Source organism: Schistocerca serialis, chromosome 5 (genome assembly GCF_023864345.2).
Source record: "Schistocerca serialis cubense isolate TAMUIC-IGC-003099 chromosome 5, iqSchSeri2.2, whole genome shotgun sequence".
NCBI lineage: Eukaryota > Metazoa > Arthropoda > Insecta > Orthoptera > Acrididae > Schistocerca > Schistocerca serialis.
In genome coordinates this window covers 187,906,853-187,921,148 of record NC_064642.1, presented here as the reverse complement: position 1 = coordinate 187,921,148, position 14,296 = coordinate 187,906,853, and the positions used below count along the sequence as shown (strand labels likewise).

The following is a 14,296-nucleotide window of genomic DNA, read 5'->3' as shown; positions in this document are numbered from 1 at the left end:
ATGGAGAGCTGCATCAAACCAGTCTCAGGACTGAAGACCGCAACAACAACATACGAGTAATTTGACGAAGCTCTTCCTGATCAACACAAGGGTTGCTAACAACTGTCACAACTCTTATGCAAAAATTTAGGTCTGATATTTGCAGGAGTGCACAGACAATAACGTAAAATGTGATGAAATGCTTTGACGAGGAGAGATTCATGTGATGAATTATCCATATCTTCACTGAACATGGGAGTAAGTAAGGTAATTGGCATTCTAATTAAATGCAACATTCAGTCAGTCATGTTTTCTGTGTATATCATTTCTATTTCTGTAGGAGCAAAAAACCCAGATAAATACTGCCTGCAATGTCGGAAGGACGCATGCTCCCATTCGTGTGGCTGTCCATGTGAGAAGCATGGCTCTTCCTTGTGCTTGTAGCAACTGCCCCCCCCCCCCTGCCCCTCCCCTAAATATGTTAAGATACATTGAACACAAAAGTTAGTCAACAATGTATTGAATTTCTTGTCTTAACCTACCATTAACTACCTTATCCATTGCTTTTCTCTTTCTCACTGTCACACTGCTATTATCCACAATATTTAAAACACCAACACACACACACACACACACACACACACACACACACACACACACACACACAATGTTAATTAAGTTGTTGGTTTTTCTCTTTTAAAAAATTAAGAAAAGGAAAAAAAACCTTTTGTGAACAGTTTCTTGATTTTCTTATATTATGTAGCATACAGTATCATTAAGTATTTCATCCCACACTTTTCTATTTCTCACTGTCATCAAACTCACACTTGTAATCTTGCAAATGATATTACGTGAGTCTCTTCTTATCGAAACATTTCATCATATTTCATATTATTTTCTGTGCATCCCCTAGTTCACAGATTTTTTTAATGGGATGAGAAAGTGATGTTAAATTGGATGATAGTTCTGTATGGTGTATTCTTCATATAAACTGTCAGTCATCAAAAATATAGTTTAAAAGCAGAATTTGTGGTAGTCAGCCACACTTAATGTTTAGCGGTGCATTTTAAGGTAAAATACATCATAATTACATGCATATTGATTAAATCTCATGATTTAATGGTAATCTTTTGGAATGAAATCATTGCAAAAGAGATGACTGAATCACCAATTTCTGAGGGCATTAAATATTCATTTTATTTAAAACTTGGTGTTAATTCGTATTAACTCACAGGTTTATGATTCTGCCTCTGTTGTTGTTTTAGCCATCCACCCTAAGGTGTATCTGATACTATTTCCATTCCTCTTGCATGCCTTCTGCCCTCTTTTTTGGCATCACTGCTATTAACTGCATTGCTGATCTGTTTTGTATTTTATGGACTATAAGACCCACTTTTTTTTTCGAATAATTGCCTCAAAAATTTGGGTGCATCTTCTACTCAAAATTAATATAAAAATGTCCAGTGTTTGATTTAAAATTCCCTCCAGTCTTAAAAACAGCCATATATTCGATGCCATGGGAAAGCTATCTCTATCTGGCAACATTGGATTCAACTGGCAGCAGCAGTCCACCAATGCGGCGAACATGAGTTACGAGGATTCACAAGCTTGCTAACACTGTCTTGCTCCTGCCCTGCCGTCACAAACCCAGAACACTGTCTATCCTATGATGCAACACTGTAGTGTACAGTGCCAGTGAACTTGAATTGAAAGTGATTTGTGTTATCAGTAACAGTACAATATTTTTGTTAGTAGTGGTATGGTAATTGAAAAAAATAAAAGGTATTCAAATAATGAGGGATATAAATTGAAAGTAATGGAAATGCAGAAGACATTGAAACAGAGCAGCTGAGTGGCACTTTGGCCCCCCCACCAACAGAAAAAGCAATTTGTGATTGGCAAGCTAGTGAAAAAGAACTGAAAAAAATGAGGAAGATGAATTGTGCAAAAAGAGGACAGAATACAAAATGGCCAAAACTAGAAGATGGCATATTGAAATGGATTCAAGGACACTGTCAAAATGGCATTGGAATTAATACAAAAATGATTTAAATACACATTCGTAAGCTGGTGCTACAGTTGAACTTAAAAGACTGTAAGGGTAGAGTTGGTTGGTGCTACAGATTTATGAAGCATCATGGAATTAGCATGCGAGCCAAAACCAAAATACATCAGAAAATGCCATAAGGGTATGAAGAGAAAATATTATGTTTCCATCGCTTTGTTATTCAATATCGAAAGAAAATTAGTGTGGAACTAAGACAAATAGCGAATATCGATAAAGCTGCTCTTGACGTTCATTGTGCCAAATAACAGAACTGTTGCTATGAAAGGTGCTAAAACTGTAACTATGAAAACAAGTGGATGTGAAAATAATGCACTACACTGTTGTCCTTTCATGTTGTGCTGACAGCACTGAACATAACCCATGATCATTTTCAAGCACAAAACAATGCCAGAACTTTCTGAAATACTGTCAGTTGTTGTTGTTGTTGTTGTTCATGTACATGACAAGGGTTGGGTGGATGCGGCTAGTATGAAATTATGAATTAACGGAGTGTGGTGGAGGAGGAAAGGTGCTTTATTGAAGAAGAGTTGTCTAGTTGTGCTAGATCAGTTTATTAGTCATTTGAAAAATTCTGTGAAAGAGAAATCTTTCAAGAAGTGTGGTATAAGTAATGCTCTCGATGGTAGTGAAGACCATCTTACATATGAAGAGGATTTTAAGGTCAGTTTGGTTTCATAAACAAGGAATTTTTTAAATTTGGATTTGCAGTCTAATAATAAAATTGGTAAAAATATTTTTTTTTGAAGTTGCTTAAAAATTAAGGTGCATCTTATAATCTGTAGCATATTATAGTCTGTAAAATACGGTACTCAAGCGTAGGTCAGGTCCTGCAATTGTTTCCTGTCACTTTATTTTCAGCAGTAGTTTTCAGCAAAAACTCATGTTTTATTATGTGTATGTCCACCTTAGGAATTTTTCCTCATTAACTCATTGCAGGATATCATTATTCCTTAATTAGTCCATTTGACCTTCCATCACTCTCTATTAATACCACATTTCAGATTCTTCTGATATTTCATTGCTGTATTCTCCATTGTCCATGTTTTGCACTCATACAGAGCTGTGCTCCATACAGCTTCTCATGAATCATTTACTTTTCATATTTATGAATGTTGATGCTATTTCCATTCCTGTTGCATGCGTTCTGTCCTCTTCTTCAGCATAACTGCTGTTCCCTGCATTGATGATGTATCATATACTCATGCCTAGGCCAGGTCCTGGCAATTGTTTCCTGTTGCCATACCTTCAACAGTAGTTTTCAGTAAAAATTCATGTTGTAATATGTGTATGTCCATCTTAGGAGTTTTTTCTGATTGATTCACTGCAGGATATCTCCATTCCTTGATCAGTCCATCTGACCTTCCATCACTATCCATTAATACCACATTTTGATTTCTTCTGATCATTTCATTTCTATATTCTCCATTGTCCATGTTTTGCACCCATACAAAGCTGCACACCAAACAGCTTTTCATGACTCTTCTACTTTTCATATTTTTGAATGTCAGCAGCTGTTTCTGTTTATAGAAAGCTCTTCTGCCTTCTGCAATGTACTACTATGTTCTAGTTCTGAGATAGCAAAATTCATCCTATTCTCCAAGAATCTCTTCACGAAGTTTAACTTTTATCTATCCTGTGATTACAAGTGCTAAGCACACCATTACATTAGTTTTATTTTAGTACTTGGGTGTATTACAGTGATGAGGTACCAAGCATGTATTCCATTTCTTAAATACTAGACTCAGTTACTGTTCAGTTTCAGCATCTGTTGCTGTGTTGCGAGCAACACATATCCTGCTGATTTATGTGACAAAAAACTCCTGCATAATGGCAGACCTTGAACAATTCCACATAGCCATGTACTTTTTTATAATGCGGTTCTAGGCTGTTGGTGTAATAAATTTCACATCTGTCCACTCTAACTTTTTTGGAAGTGTAATAATTACATTATGTTCAAATTGTTGTGGAACTTCCCCAATTCCATAAATTTCATTTGTGAGTCGGTGTAATTCGTGCTCTGTCCTTAGCGAAATGTCAGTCGATGCCCTAGGAGAAGGCAACAACTAAATGGGCTTGAGGAAGGTGCGGCCATTTATCACAAGTCATTTCTTACTTCAGGAGTCCAACAATCTTTTATTGCACAGATACCAAAACACTAGTAAAATACAAATAATTCAGGCAGTTACTCTAAAATTTCTTCAGTCAAACCAATTGATGATAAATTAGTTAATTTAAATGAATAAAATGCACCAATTTAGGAAGGGCAACAAGCAAGTAGTACAGTCAGATATAACTCAAACATCCACTTCGCGCTGGGCAAACAATGACAGCAGTGGTGCTGAAGATTACAATTCCAACATTTGACTGGTTAAAGGGAATGCTTTACATTAATGAATATAACTTATAAGAAGTGCGCTGATATAATATTACACAAGTCCAGTATCTGCCGAGCTGAGGTCTGTTAACTACTAATATTTTATGCAATTAGCATGGTAACACTTTGTAATGCAAATGTCCATTATTTAATAAATCAGAGAAGCCAAGATACTGAGATGGAAAAATAATAAAATACCATTTAACAAAAACATTACACCAATTTTAAAATTATTAAGTTAAAACCGAACTTCATACTGGGAAAATATGGAAGGCACAGGTATGGCCAGCCAGGTCTGAGTAAGATGGTTTAGAATAACAGGCCTTGTGATTAAATTAACACCTGATTGCTACGAGATAGAAACTCAACTTACAAGGGATGCCACAGCAAGCTAGGAGGTCGCTGCCTCAGAGGCTACAGTGAGACAGGAAGCGGTGCGCCACCTGTCCACTCGAACACAGCTGACATGGACAGGTTACACCCAATGAACCAGTGGTTAACAGACAACAGTCTGGGGCAGCACCTCCAAATACTATGAATAGCTCAGAGAGCCGAGCGCAAACAAACATATAATTCATGCATAATAATAATAGGACATATGAAAATGCTCCAACCAAGACAAGAAACTCTATGTGCGCATGACCACAAGCCCCAGCTAAACCTTACATATCACAACACAATATTACAATAAGAATTACTTAAAGGATTAATGGGTTAATCTTAAAATAAAATATAACAATAAATTAATGCAATAATCTAGAAATCACAGGGTATTCAACACATTAACTTAAGTGACTTAAAAGGTAACAGGCAAATCTTGAGGGCTAACATTCAAACAGCTACAATAGTAATATTTAGAATGGTAACTATTAAATTCTTTGAATGAGGCAAAATCTCTCCAGAGTAATGGGACTTAATTACCCAGGTGAGCCAAGATCCACTGGGCCGCTAGTGTTCTCTTACCTTGGCCACAGTCAGTTTTATAGTCATTATATCAATCAAGGAAGCAACAACTTCCAATACAAATAAGACTCAGTTTTGAACTCGGTGATCACTAATACATGTGGTGGCCTAGAACACATGAGACAATTAATTTCAGGCCTGAATGACAAGATAAGCAGATGTTGAACAATTAAAAGAAATTTTAAAACACATCAGATATGGCACTCAGATAATTTCAAACAGGCACCAAAAGGTAAATTTAACATTTGACACAGAGTGATGGAGAACCACAGGCAATCCAGCGCAGAGGTAACAACTTGAATACGAGTGCAGATGTGTCAATCAAGTAATGTGTACCTTACCCCACAGGGCAGAACAGATGGTGCCAGAAAATGAACAGCACTCCAACACTCACATCAGTGACTGTGCCTCCTTAACCAAGAGTAAACTGGCTGCATCGACATTAGGCCCAAGTATTGCCGACCAACACAACTCTTCCGACCACTGGCTGCTGAGACAATTGTGTACCTGTAAGCTCCATGAATAGCTCACCGTACATCACATGTGCCTCTTGTCTCTTTTTCCATGACTGTGACAGACTGACTGGCAATGTGGTCAGCAACCCACTGTGAGGAACTACAACCAAAGACTCAACTAACAGGCAACCGAACACCACTCGGCGACTAGACAGAGATGCATCCCACCAGCAGGCAAAGATGTAAAACCATAGAACAAGCTGACGCAGCTCAGTTTGCCTCGATGCCTGCAAGAATTCTGCTGGTATTTCATCAGTACCTGGGCATTTATTCTTTCCAAGAACGTTCAGAGCTTTTTGAAATTCCGAAATGAATGCTGAACTTCCACTATAATCTTCTTGTACTGGGACCTCATTTTCATCTAGTCAGTTTTTCTGGCTCACTTTAAAATTTCTCAAAGTAATTTCAATCTTCTGACCTTAATTCATGCTACCATTATCCAATCACCTTTTTTCATCTCTGATAATTGTGCTCCTTGTTTTGTGTTCCATGATTTGATGTTATTAAACTGCGTGTAGCATGTGTGTTACTGTTTTAAAATTTTGTATCTATCTTACAATATATTTCTTCCCTCATCATAATATAGCTTTCTTACTTGTCTGGGTAATTTTGTTTCTGGGTGACCTGCACTGTTGCTATTCACTTTCAACAGTTTTGCACTTTAATTGTTGTATTGTAGCTGTATCTATCTTACAATATATTTCTTCCCTCATCATAATATAGCTTTCTTACTTGTCTGGGTAATTTTGTTTCTGGGTGACCTGCACTGTTGCTATTCACTTTCAACAGTTTTGCACTTTAACTGTTGTATTGTAGCTGTAGATGTAGGGAACATGTAGCAGTCCTCAGCAGTTAGGAGGCCTAGGTCATTTGTAAAGTCTAACAGAAAGATGAAGGTTCTGCTGCTAGGTAGTTTGCACGGTAGAGGTGTGGGCCAGCAGTTGCAGGAAGTGTTGGGGACTGAGTACCAGGTCACCAGCATTGTGAAGCCTAGTGCAGGGTTGGCTCAGGTGGCTGACAGAATAGGGAAGTTATGTAGGAATTTTACGGAGGAGGATCAGGTAGTGATAGTGGGTGGAGCAGGGAACAGTCTTGATAGTGGGTGGAGCAGGGAACAGTCTTGATAGGGACGGGGAATATGATGTTGGTGGTGACCTGGTAAAGATAGCTACTCAAACTGGTGGCACTAATGTGCATTTTGTGCTAGTGTTTCAGTGTTATGATCAGCCTCATCATAATGCTACTGTTAGGCACATTAACATGGGGCACGAGAGAGCGCTGATGGCAGAGGCCATGGATCACATATCAGCAGTACCAGTTGGGTCTATCAGTAGATCAGGTTTCACTAGTCATGGCCTGCACCTCAATAGGTATGGGAAGGGGAGGCTGGCAAACCTTATAGGTGACTGTGTAGTGGGTGGTGGTGGGATCACTCATGGAAAATTTCCTGTAGTAGTTGGTGTTAGAGCTCCACTTTTTTTAGATTGAAGTCAGCTGATAGTTATACCTGCTTATAGGAAGTCCCTCTAACTAATGGCTCACCTTCAGAGGACATCATGCTTCCAAGTAGAGAAGGAATTAGCATATTTCATCAAAATATAAGAGGTATTAGAGATAAAGTTAGTGATCTGCTTATAGATGTTGACTCAGAAATTATTGGTATATCGGAGCACCACTTAAATAATTTGACAATTCAGAGGCTTCCTTTACCGGGATACAGATTAGCTGGCTGTTTTTCAAGGAGTTCCTTGTGAGGTGGGGGAGTGGCTACGTACTTAAAAACCAGTATTCCATTTGAGCCCATAGACGTGTTATGGCACTGCACTGAACAGATATTTGAATGTTGTGCAGGGGCAGTTGAAGTTAGTGAAACTAAACTTGTCATTGGTGTTGTTTATAGGTCCTCTAACTCTGACTTAAGAGCATTTCTGCTCAAGCTAGAGAGGGTTCTTGATTCATCTTATAGGACATACCAGAAATTAGTTATATATAAATTTTGTATGTCATGGTGCAAGATAAAGGATGTTAGTAGGCCTAAATTCATGTGATCTGATGCAGACTGTGTTTTTTCCACCTAGGATGCAGGGGAACAGCAGCATAGCTGCAGACAATAGTTTTATTCATTCTTCATTACTAGATGGGCATTCAGTTAGTAAAAGGATGAATGGCCTTTCAGACCATGATGCACAAATTTTAACACTAAAGGCTTTTGTACTCAAACAAATGTCACATATAATTACAAACTATGTAGGACAGTTAATCCAACAGCAACAAAGAGGTGTTTAAACCTTGTCAAGGAAGAAGAGTGGCAGGATGTTTATAGTGCCAATAATATAGATGATAAATATAATGCTTTCCTTAACACATTTCTGATGCTCTTTGTGAGTTGCTTTCCATTAGAATGTTCTAAATGGGCTACCAGCAGTAAGTAATAGGTAGCCCGGGTGGCTGACTAGTGGGATAAGGATATTATATAGAACAAATCAGGAATTGTATCAAAATGTTAGAGGTAGTCACAATCAAGCTACAGTAGTCCACTACACACAGTATTGCAAGGAGCTTAAAAATATTACGAAGGCAAAGAGTATGTGGTATGCAAATAGAATAGCTACTTCACAGGAGAAAATTAAAACCATATGGTCAGTTGTGAAGGAAGTGTCTGGTCAGCAGCACAAGGTCGATGAAATAAAGTCAGTTCGTAGTAAAAATATTTCTGTTACTGATAAATGAGATATATGTACAATATATAACAATCATTTTCTGAGCATTGCTGGTGAATTGAATAAAAATTTAGTTTCTGCAGGGAATCATGTAACTTTCTTGGAAAATGCTTTTCCGACATTGATGTCTGAAAGCCTCCTCTGTGATACAGACCAGGGGGAGATTGAGTCAATAATTAAATCACTGAAGACGAAGAACTCTCATGGATATGATGGAGTGCCTAGCAGAATATTGAAGTACTGTGCTGCACATGTTAGTCCTGTATTTAGCCATACTTGTAATTTTTCCTTTAGGAATGGTCAGTTTTCTGAATGGTAAACGATAAAAGTACTCAGTTGTAAAGCTGCTTTATAAAAAGGGAGAAAAGGATAATGTCGACAAATTTAGACCTATTTCTATGCCATCAGTGTGTGCTAAAGTTATTGAAAAGGCTGTGTATGTTAGGATAATTAATCATTTTATTTAACATAATTTGCTATTAAATGACAGTTCGGTTTTTAGAAGTGGTTTAACAATTGTAAATGCTATATTCTCTTTTCTCTGTGAGGTACTGGATGGATTAAACAAAAGGTTTCGAATGCTAGGCATATTTTTTTGATTTAACTAAGGCGTTTGATTGTGTTGATCACAAAGTATTGCTACAGAACTTGGATCATTACAGAATACGGGGAGTACCTCACAATTGGTTCACCTCTTACTGTAGAAACAGACAGCAAAAAGTCATTATTCACAATGTTGAGAATGGCTATGATGTGGGGTCTGAGTGGGGTACAGTCAAGTGGGTGGGTGGGTGGGGGGGGGGGGGGGGGTCCCCAGGGATCAGTGTTGAGGGCACTACTGTGCCTTATTTGTGTAATTGATATGACCTCTAGTATTACGGGTAAGTATAAAGTATTTCTGTTTGCTGACAACACTAACTTGGTAATGAAGGATGTTGTGTGCAAATAGTGCAGTTCATGAAATAAGTTCATGGCTTGTAGAAAATAAACTAACACTAAATCACAGTAAGACTCAGTTTTTACAGTTTCTAACACACAGTTCAACAAAACCTGATGTTTTAATTTCACAGAATGGGCATATGATTAGTGAAACTGAACAGTTCAAATTTCTAGGTGTTCAGATAGATAGTAAAGTGTCGCGGAAAGCCCACATTCATGAGCTTGTTCAAACACTTAATGCTGCTGTTTTTACTATTGGAACAGTATGTGAAGTGAGTGATTGTTCGACACGAAAATGGCCTGCTTTGCTTATTTTCATTTGCTTATGTTGTATGGTATTATATTTTATATATACAGGGTGTCCCAGCTATCTTGTCCACCCAAAATATCTCTGGAACAATAACAGCTATTAGGAAATGACTTTCACCGGTATCAATGTAGGGCTGGGACCCATGAATGTACATATTTGGAAACATTCTAAAACGAAAGCATATGTGTTTTTTAACACAAACTTATGTTTTTTAAATAGACCTCCTATATTTTTTCTTCTGCAATCCATAGCATGACAAAGCACATACACAATGGCGTTGATTGCATCGCAATATTCCCATTACATCCCGAGATATTGAGACGCGAAGTTGACGCTTGAAACACCCGACATGCGCTGCTAGCGCACGTCCTGAGGCTCAGGCGTGAATCCCATGCTGCCCCTAATCGCGATGTGATTGACATGTGTAATCACACCTCCATACTTACACATTGTGAATAAACGTGTTGTGGAACTTATACTGTACAGTATAATGTACACACATGAAGATATGGTAGAAATGCTGCTGATCTATGGAGAATGTACGTTAACGGGAAATACGTTATGAGATTGCTTGTTTGTTGATAGTGCTGTTAACGAACATTATGATTATTAAGTTAATATGTCTGTTTTCTACCCTACTCTACATATCTGTACTGTACCCTGTTGTACGTGGACGAAACGCAGTTCAGGCAGAACGACTGTACAGAAGACGATTCCCTGACAAGCCATCGCCTTCGCGCCGGATGTTTGGTCGTCTCACATCTCGTCTACGTGAAACTGGAAGCTTAAATCCAAGACCTCGACATCATCCTAGAACACGCACAGATGAACGTACTGAAGTTGCTGTGCCCGCTACCATAACTGTGAATCCTCAAATCAGCACACGTCAAATTGAACGTGAAGTTGGTGTGTCGAAATCAAGTGCACAGCGTATTCTTAAACGTCATAAATTTCATCCTTACCATGTTCATTTACACCAGGATCTTCACGGAATTGACTTCCGCAATAGGGTAACATTTTGTCAGTGGGCTCAGCTAAAACTTCTGACTAATCCACATTTTTTTGCAGATGTTCTCTTTACCGACGAGACATCATTCTCCAACAAAGGAATTGTCAATATGAGGAAAATGCATTATTGGTCAGCAGACAATCCAAAATGGCTCCGTCAGGTAGAGCATCAACGTCCATGGAAAGTTAATGTTTGGTGTGGGATTATTGGAGATACCATTATCGGACCTTTCTTTATAAATGGCATCCACAATGGCAGACAATACTCCAGATTTATACGACACTATCTTCTTGTTCTCTTGGACACCGTACCTCTGAACCGGAGAATGGTCATGCGGTATCAGCATGACGGATACCCTGCACATAACGCCTTACAAGCAAGACGACTTCTAAACCGTAAGTTCCCTGGTAGGTGGATTAGACGAGGTGGCCCAGTTAGGTTAGGCCTGCCTGATCTCCGGACCTTACACCGCTGAATTATTTTCTTTGGGGAGCAGTGAAGGATGCTGTTTACCAACATGAAGCAACAACACCAGAGGACATGAAGCAACGCGTTATTGATGCTTGTACAGCCATCAAAGAGGAAACAGTAGCACGAAGTAGGGCATCCTTCATCCGCAGAGTGACCCTATGTATGCAAGGCAATGGGCATCACTTTGAGCATGAGATGTGAACGTTATGTTTAGTATGTAGTGCTGGTATCACAGGGGAAGTTTCTACAAAGGGCCATTTTACGCAGTGATGTTAAGAAACATTTGTTTGCAACAATTTGTCATTTAACGCATTAGATAAACATAACATAAATAATTATGTGATAATAAAACTAATTGGGTAAACATGTTTACATTCACCTTCTATGTCCTACCTGAACTTCCCAAATCAAAACATTTTTACCTAAACAACGGTAAAACTTTTAGTCCACTTGCTCGTTTCACTAAAACCATCAACATGAATTTTACTATTACGAGTGAACGATTAACTGTCACTTGCACTAGATCTACAGTAAAGTAAAGTTTTAATGTTGAACGGCATTACCTTTTTAGTAACGGATTAACGATAAGCGAAGTTAACTTTGTGACTAACGTTGCGGTACACAGATATGTTACAGAACTGCATCACCCCTAGCCTATGAGATAAATACCTGTTGGAATGTATGACGTTAATGCAGGATGGCAGCAGACCGTATTATTCGTTTCGGACCTCTTGATAAGTATGGAAGTGTGATTACGCATGTCAATCACATCGCGATTACGGGCAGCATGGGGTTCACGCCTGGGCCTCCGGACGTGCGCTAGCAGCGCATGTCGGGTGTTTCAAGCATCAACTTCGTGTCTTAATATCTCGGAATGTAATGGGAATATTGCGATGCAATCAACGCCATTGTGTATGTGCTTTGTCAAGCTATGGATTGCTGAAGAAAAAATATAGGAGGTCCATTTAAAAAAACTTAAGTTTGTGTTAAAAAACACATATGCTTTCGTTTTAGAATGTACCACAAAAGTGCCCCACTTGTGACAGGATACTTTCCGGGACTGGATCAGATTCTGAATGTGGCTCTCCAGCAGGGATACGACTTCATCAAATCCTGCCCTGAAATGAGATCCATCCTTCATGAAATCCTCCCCACCCCACCAAGAGTGTCTTTCCACCGTCCACCTAACCTTCGTAACCTCTTAGTTCATCCCTATGAAATCCCCAAACCATCTTCCCTACCCTCTGGCTCCTACCCTTGTAACCGCCCCCGGTGTAAAACCTGTCCCATGCACCCTCCCACCACCACCTACTCCAGTCCCGTAACCCGGAAGGTGTACACGATCAAAGGCAGAGCCACGTGTGAAAGCACCCACGTGATCTACCAACTGACCTGCCTACACTGTGATGCATTCTATGTGGGAATGACCAGCAACAAACTGTCCATTCGCATGAATGGACACAGGCAGACAGTGTTTGTTGGTAATGAGGATCACCCTGTGGCTAAACATGCCTTAGTGCACGGCCAGCACATCTTGGCCCAGTGTTACACCGTCCGGGTTATCTGGATACTTCCCACTAACACCAACCTATCCGAACTCCGGAGATGGGAACTTGCTCTTCAATATATCCTCTCTTCCTGTTATCCACCAGGCCTCAATCTCCACTAATTTCAAGTTGCCGCCACTCATACCTCACCTGTCATTCAACAACTTCTTTGCCTCTGCACTTCTGCCTCGACTGACATCTCTGCCCAAACTCTTTGTGTTTAAATATGTCTGATTGTGTCTCTATATTTGTGGATGGGTATGTGTGTGTGTGCGAGTGTATACCCGTCCTTTTTTCCCCCTAAGGTAAGTCTTTCCGCTCCCGGGATTGGAATGACTCCTTACCCTCTCCCTTAAAACCCACATCCTTTCGTCTTTCCCTCTCCTTCCCTCTTTCCTGATGAGGCAACAGTTTGTTGCGAAAGCTTGAATTTTGTGTGTATGTTTGTGTTCGTTTGTGTGTCTGTCGACCTGCCAGCACTTTCATTTGGTAAGTCACATCATCTTTGGTTTTAGATATATTTTTCCTACGTGGAATGTTTCCCTCTATTTTATATATATATATGTATATAATCATTGTTTATGAAACAATGCGATCACATGCTTGTTTTTGTTGCATTATTCAACAGTTCGACACGGAGGGAATTGTACAACCACGAAAAGGAACCATCAAAGAACTGTTGCAGGAGAGAATAATGAACCTGTGGTATTAGCTTCATTGAATCATAATCCTCACATTAACACTCAACAATTATGGCATAGATTGGGAGTTAGTCAGACTACTGTTTGCTGATTTTCGAAACATAGAAAACATAGAGGAACAAGACTTCTGATCAGATGGAGACAGGGTTATAGATACAATATCAAATAGGGGCAATGCAGGAGTTGGTTTAATAATGGAAAAAAAAAATAAAAAAAAAAAAAATAGGACTGCAGATAAGCTATTATGAACAGCATACTGAATGCATTATTATAGCCAAGATAGACACGAAGCCACAGTAGTACAAGTTTATATGCCAACTAGCTCTGCAGATGATGAAGAGATTGAAGAAATGTATTATGCGATAAAAGAAATTATTCAGATTGTTAAGGTTGACAAAAATGTAATAGTCATCAAGGACTGGAACTCGAAAAAAGGAAAAGGAAGAGAAGGAATAGTAGTAGGTGAATATGGAGTGGGGTTAGAAATGAAAGAGGAAGCCACATGGTAGAATTTTGCACAGAGTATAACCTAATTATAGCTAACACTTGGTTTAAGAATCGTGAAAGAAGGTTGTATACGTGGAAGAGGTCTGGAGACACTGGAAGGTTTCAGATAGATTATATAATGATAAAACAGAGGTTTAGGAACCGGATTTTACATTGTAAGACATTTGCAGGGGCAATGTCGACTCTGGCTACA

At 39.0% G+C, this 14,296-nt stretch overlaps 1 protein-coding gene across 3 annotated transcripts in view; it reads left to right on the top strand.

Annotated features, from left to right (window-relative positions):
- LOC126480911 (centromere-associated protein E-like) overlaps positions 1 to 14,296 on the top strand; it is a 588,622-nt gene that overhangs the window by 317,578 nt on the left and 256,748 nt on the right. The window lies entirely within an intron of this gene.